Below are 6503 nucleotides of genomic sequence, written 5' to 3' on the forward strand. Positions count from 1 at the left end.
ATTTGAGTTCAGCCATAATATTTGTTCTATCTTTTCAGGGGGATGAAATTTAAAATCGTAGCCAGCTCTGCAATGCTTGTTTGAAAGATTGAGACTTTGAAAGTAGTATCATTTTCAATTACCCGGACTATTTGCATTGACCCCCCTCACCACTTTGTTTTTACTCTGCTGCTACTCGCTGTTTATTATCTATGCATATACACTTTACACCTACTTACATGTACAAATTACCTCGACTAACCTGTACCCCTGACTGAGTACCGGTACCCCCTGTATATAGCCTCGTTGTTATTTTGTCACTTTTTTTCCTACTTTTTGTTTATTTAGTAAATATCTTAACTCTATTTTCTTAACTGCATTGATGGTTAAGGGCTTGTAAGTAAGCATTTCACAGTAAGCTACCTGGGCTCATACTTGGTTGACCGGGGTGCAGGCAGTGGGACTCTGTGATGAGTTCACTACTGTAAGGATGACGGTGTTGCCATCAGATGTGGGAAGACCAGTGACAAAGTCCAGGGATATGTATGACCAGGGACGACGAGGAACAGGAATCGATTGAAGGAGACCAGCCAGAGCTTGCAGAGGAGTTTTATTCATGCAGGTGGCGACAAACGCGGAGATGTCAAGGACCATGGTAGGCCACCAAAAGAGTTGTTGCACAACAGGCCAGGTCCAACGAGAGCCCGGGTGGCATGCAAGCCTGAAGGAGTGTGCACCCTCCAGGTCCGAGGGGCGGAAAGCGTCAGGAACAAACATCCGGTTATCTGCCCCCTCCCCCCGGGGTCTGGTTTGGAACGCTGCACCTCACAGACATTATTCTCTATTCCCCAGCTGAGTGCCGCCAGGATAGTCTCGGGGTCCGAGGCAGTAGCCACGGGGCTATAAGCGGCGTGAAAGTGCATCCGGTTTGACATTCTTGGATCCTGGGTGGTAGGAGAGGGAGAAGTTAAACCCACCTAGCTTGCCTGGAATTGAGATGCTTGGCGGTGCGGAGATATTCCAAGTTATTGTGATCAGTCCACACTATGAAAGGATGTTCCGCCCCTTCCAACCAGTGCCTCCACTCCTCCATTGCCATCTTCACTGTGAGAATCTCACAATTCCCCACATCGTAATTCCTCTCTGTGGCGTTAAAAAGATGGGAGAAGTCAGCGCAGGGATGCAGCTTGAGGTCCAGGGCATAACGCTGGAACAGAACAGCCCCCACTCCGACATCCGAAGAGTCGACCTCCACCACGAACTGACAGGATGGGTCAGGATGAACTATTATGGGATCTGTGGTGAAATGGTGCTTGAGGTCCCAGAACGCTCGGTCAGCAGCTGGGGACCACGTGAACGAACCTTGGGAGAGGTGAGTTCAGACAGGGAGGAAGCCAGGGTGTTGTAACCACGGATTAAGCTGCATTTATTTTTTGAAAAACCCAGGAAGAGTTGCAGCTGCACTTCGGATGTAGGTTGGGGCCAATCCACCACCACTCATCTTTCCGGGAGCCATCGGTACATTCCCAGCAGCAATGATGTAACTGAGAAAGGGGATGGTGGAGCGATGGAATTCTCACTTTTCCGCTTTCACAAAAAGCTGGTTCTCCAGGAGGCGCTGGAGGACCTGTCGGACGTGGATCACGTGTTCTTGGGCTGAGCGGGAGAAAACGAGGATATTGTCGAGGTAGACAAAACTGTTCAACATGCCGCGGAGAACGTCCTTAACCAGAGCCTTGGAACACAGCTGAAGCGTTGGATAGACCAAATGGCATGACCAGATATTCGTAGTGAAGGCAGGCCGTCTTAAAAGCACTCGTCCCCTTTCTGTATCTGCACCACGTGGTAGGTGTTCCGCAGGTTCAACTTGGATAAAATGGTGGCCCCCTGGAGAAGCTGGAAGGCCAAGGCGATGAGTGGTAGTGGGTCAAAGCACAGGCTCAGGATTTTGTACTTCTACACAAAAACTCTGCACCGGCGGGGGAGGCAGAAGGACAGATACACCTTGCAGCCAGGGAGTCCTCGATGTAGGTCTCCATTGCCTTGGTCTCCGGACACGATAGTGAATACAGCCGTCCCCGGGGTGGTGTGGTGCCCGGGAGAAGGTCGATCCCGCAGTCATAGTCGGTGCGGAGGAAGCGAAGTGGCCCAGGCCTTACTGAAAACCTCCCGGAGGTCCTGGTACTCTAAGGGAATGGCGGAGAGGTCCAGGGCAACTTCCAAGCCAACAGGAAGATGTCCCGGGGCAGGCTGCGCCGACTTCAGGCAATGGGCATGCAGAATGGACTCCAGCCCATGATGGCACCAGCAGTCCAGTCAATGAGGGGATTGTGTCGCTGAAGCCAAGAGAATCCCAATACCATGGGAACCTGAGGAGACAATAAGAATATATTGGATACCCTCGCTGTGATTGCCTGACACTTGTAGGTTGATGGGAGTGGTGTTGTGGGTGACCCTGCCTATAGAGCACCCGTCCAGCTCTCCAACATCCATGGGAATGGAGAGGGGCTGAGTGGGAATGCCCAGCATAAATAAAAAACTCTCATCAGGCCCAGAGCCATTGAGTACCCGGAGAGATTTCGACTGGCTCCCCTACAGCAGGATGTCATGAAGAGGGGTGCGAGTAAAGGGAGAGGGAAAGTTCTCCGTTCCCGACACTCCAGCGAAGCATTCCGTTGGGAAGCCGGGGTAGCAGGGAGAGACGCGTTGCTGACAGCCAGATTACTGAGGGGCTGGGAGGTTACCGTCGTGGTAGGCTGCCTAACAGACAACCCGCAAAATTGCTCCGGCAATGTATCCAACGCGCGCTCATGGCATTCGACCAAGGTCTGGAAACCTTCCATAAGGCCAAGAAGCAACTCCTTGTGCCTTCCAAGGGTGGCTCCAGAGGAGACAGTGTTCCGGAGCTGTTCCAAGTCTGCTGGGTCAGTCATGGCCAGTTTGTACTATCAGACCTCAGGATAAGACCAAGTTGCAGACAGTTCAAAACAACAAAAGTTTATTTACGAAACATGGGGCAGGAAAACGACAGGTCAAGGGCAGGCAGAGGTCAGTAATCCAGCGCAGATTTCGTAAGGTATAGAACGGCAGGCAGGCTCAGGGTAGGCAGGGGTCAGTAATCTAGGGCAGTGTTAAGAGGTACAGAACGGCAGGCAGGGTCAGGGCAGGCAGAATGGTCAAAACCGAGAGAACTATAAAATAGAACTAACAAGAAACAGGAGTGTGGGAAAACACGCTAGTAGGTTTGACAAGACAAACTGGCAACAGAAACAGAGAACACAGGTATAAATGCACCAGGGATAATGGGGAAGATGGACAACACCTGGAGGGGGGTGGAGACAAGCACAAAGACAGGTGAAACAGATCAGGGTGTGACAGGCATGTGATTTGATGTCTCTAGCCTTTCTAGTGAGGGGGATCAGGCCCCACCAGAAAGTCAGAACTGTCATTCAACACCATTAAGTATTTTCTTTCCCTTTTCTTTCCCTGTACTTCAGACTACATTTCCATCATTCTGCTTACCTGGTTTACGTTGGGTTTTTCAGTACCCTTCTTATCAGGAGAATTTACATGGGTAACCACCACTAACAAATATTCATAAATGGTGTGTTGCGTGTGCTGGTGTGTGTGGTAAAACGTAGTGCAAAAACAAACAAATGGCCAGGCCTTACTTAATTGGGAGCTTCCTTTACAGCCGGATCCAGGTACCTTTTATACTTTATAAAACTGCATAATTTCACTAACTGCTCTCCCAAGACAACAGCCTCGGGAAACATTTCAAAGAGAGAGATAGGGACACCCCATCCTCTCCTGGAAGAGAGTGTGTACATTTTGTTAGTATTCACTATGCTAAATCTTAATCAGCAAAATTACAGACAAAACAAAACCTAACTTCTGGGAGCCCACTGTCCTCCTTCCACTCATCCCAACGTTTATGTACCCTTTATGTAGCCTGTACTACACTTAGACATGGAGACATTCCTCTCGCCACCGAGCCTAACGATTTCCTTCCGTACATGACTGGTCTCTCTTTTCCCCATGATTTTGTGTCACCACCTCATTACAAAATTGGTAAGTTTAGGTTTGGTAACCCCAATGCTGTCGCTTGACAGAATTGCTTTATCAAAACTCCACAATTACTCACAATATTAACTCCACTCTAATTTCTTGTGAGGACCCCTCCTTCCTTTAGTCAATTCTATGTCAGAATAAAGTGTCTCACAAGATTAAACAAAAACCACGGTTTTTAGCCGTGCCAATTTTAACTTGTTACCTTTTAGAATCCATTCCCCTGTCATTTTGCAAAGACTATAATTTTCCCTTGGCAAATTTCTCATCATAAGGAATCAGTGATATCTGAGCGCCGATATCTATTACAAAGTTGTGATACGTGGCCTCCTATGGCCTCCTACATCCCCCTCCACATAGAAACCGTCCTCTCGTCGAACCACAATCGACCATAGAGGCCAGCCAGCCCAATGTGAAGTTTTCCTGCCCCACTGCTTTCAAGAGAATTTGCTGCTGCTGTCTAGTGCGCCAAATGTCTGCATTGCGGCGTTCCCTCCAGAAGAAGCGGGTTGTTGGATTCAGGGTAAACTTTGAACATTAAGATATTAAAGACATGATAGATCAGACTCATTGTGTTTAAGGAGTGAAAGAGACTGGGTTTTATGTCAGGACGTAATGGGTCTCTGTCGAAAGACAGATGGCTTTGGAATGTGTTGGGCAAACGGGAGGAGATCACAGGATTGCTATAGGGGAAGCGGATGGACATCTGTGGATTAGGCAACGGAGGGGTTGAGGTCAGGTCAGATCCCCTGAAGTGAGTAATAAGGGTTTATTATCCTAGTACCGTCTTCCTGTGGAACCATAAGATGTTAGGATTGGAGAGAAGGAGTGTTCAAAGTGGAGTATATATACTTGTGATGGTGAGAACATGTTTTTGTCTGAATTACAACTGTAACAACCCTTTGGGAATAATTAAACTTGGTTAATTAAACTTGGCAATAGGCTCCAGTACACTCATTCTACCAATGACCGACGGTCCCACATTTAAAACAGGGATCTATCGCCCTACGCTTCTGTATTTTTTCGCTACTTTTCCTTCCCTGTTTCTTCGTCTTACTTGGGCCGTTAAAACCACTGTTATTGACTTTCACTGTAGCCGTATTAACTACTCGCACAGCTGCGAAGTGAGCGGAATTAGATTCTACTCTCAAGGCTGGCTGTACTATTTCATCCCAATGAGAATATTGGTCCACCTCCCCCGCAATAGCCGTTTTGATAACAGGTTTCAAACCTGCCATCTAAGCAGAGATACAAATATTTATATAAAAAGGTACTCATATACCCAGCCCTTTCGATGCTGAGTACATCTTCACATTTTTTGTTCCATCGGTTTTGCTTTTCTGTTGATAGAACGCTGAAATCAAAACGCTAGTGTATTGAGATTGATTTCTTTTGTCATTGTGTCAACTCACAACAGCATCTCTGAATTCTTTATTAGATTGGAATTTTCTGTCAGCAGAGATGCGGACCAATTTTATCCAGTTTGCTCAATTATTCCCATATTCAAACATAATTGGTACAATGCTTGTGCGCTTTTTTAGCGCCTCTATGGCTTTACTATAGTTTTCCTCTTCTATTCCCCCTTTTACAAGAGTTTCAGAAAACACGGGTGCCATCTCAATAGTGGCTACTTCTGCGCCTCTCTCGACGGTGTTTAGATTTCCTAATTCACTACTCTAACAATTTTCCAAGGTAGTGATACCCACTTTCCCTGAGAGTAGGTATGGTATTTATACCTATTAATTGGTCACGGCAACTGATACCCTGTATTAAAACCAATACTGAAGCGTCTGCCAACTTACTACTGGACAATACGGTATAAATATCATCGTTAACGACACACAACCAAAATGATTCAGTTGTCTTCCTATTTCCACATAATCTGTCACGGTTCCCCGCCCCAGTAGGGCATAAACCAACCTCTCTCCTTATTGATACTGCTAATACACTCAAATCATGTTCAAACAACATTTGAATATCTTTTTGCTTCTCTAACCATGGATGGGGCTCTCCTCCAGAACTTGTAGGCAACCTTTTATCACCATCCACATTCCCACTCACAATGTTTTATCTTTAAACACAGATATTTCCACCGTATGCATTTCCTTCCTTTGTCCTTCTACATGGACTACTTCTCTACAACCTTTTGTATTAGTACACAAGCATGACAATGTATCCATACACACACTCCACTGCCTCCTGGCCACCGTGGCTACACTTACAGATCTCGCAAGGGAACACCCCCACTATAGACCTATCCTACACAGAACCTACCCTACACTGTAAGTTAGCTATTGATCTAGGGACCTATCCTAACGGAACCTACCTTAAACTATATATTTATATCCTATTAGGCGGAGTCTCCTCTTTGCACATCTAGACAGCCAATACATCTTTGTTGCTAGGCAGGAATTTAGGTGGTGTGTGTAATAAAAACTCACTTCATCTGACCTGGG

This window comes from Oncorhynchus mykiss, chromosome 12, assembly GCF_057628025.1.
Source record: "Oncorhynchus mykiss isolate SJ-2025 chromosome 12, ASM5762802v1, whole genome shotgun sequence".
NCBI classification, from domain to species: Eukaryota; Metazoa; Chordata; class Actinopteri; order Salmoniformes; family Salmonidae; genus Oncorhynchus; species Oncorhynchus mykiss.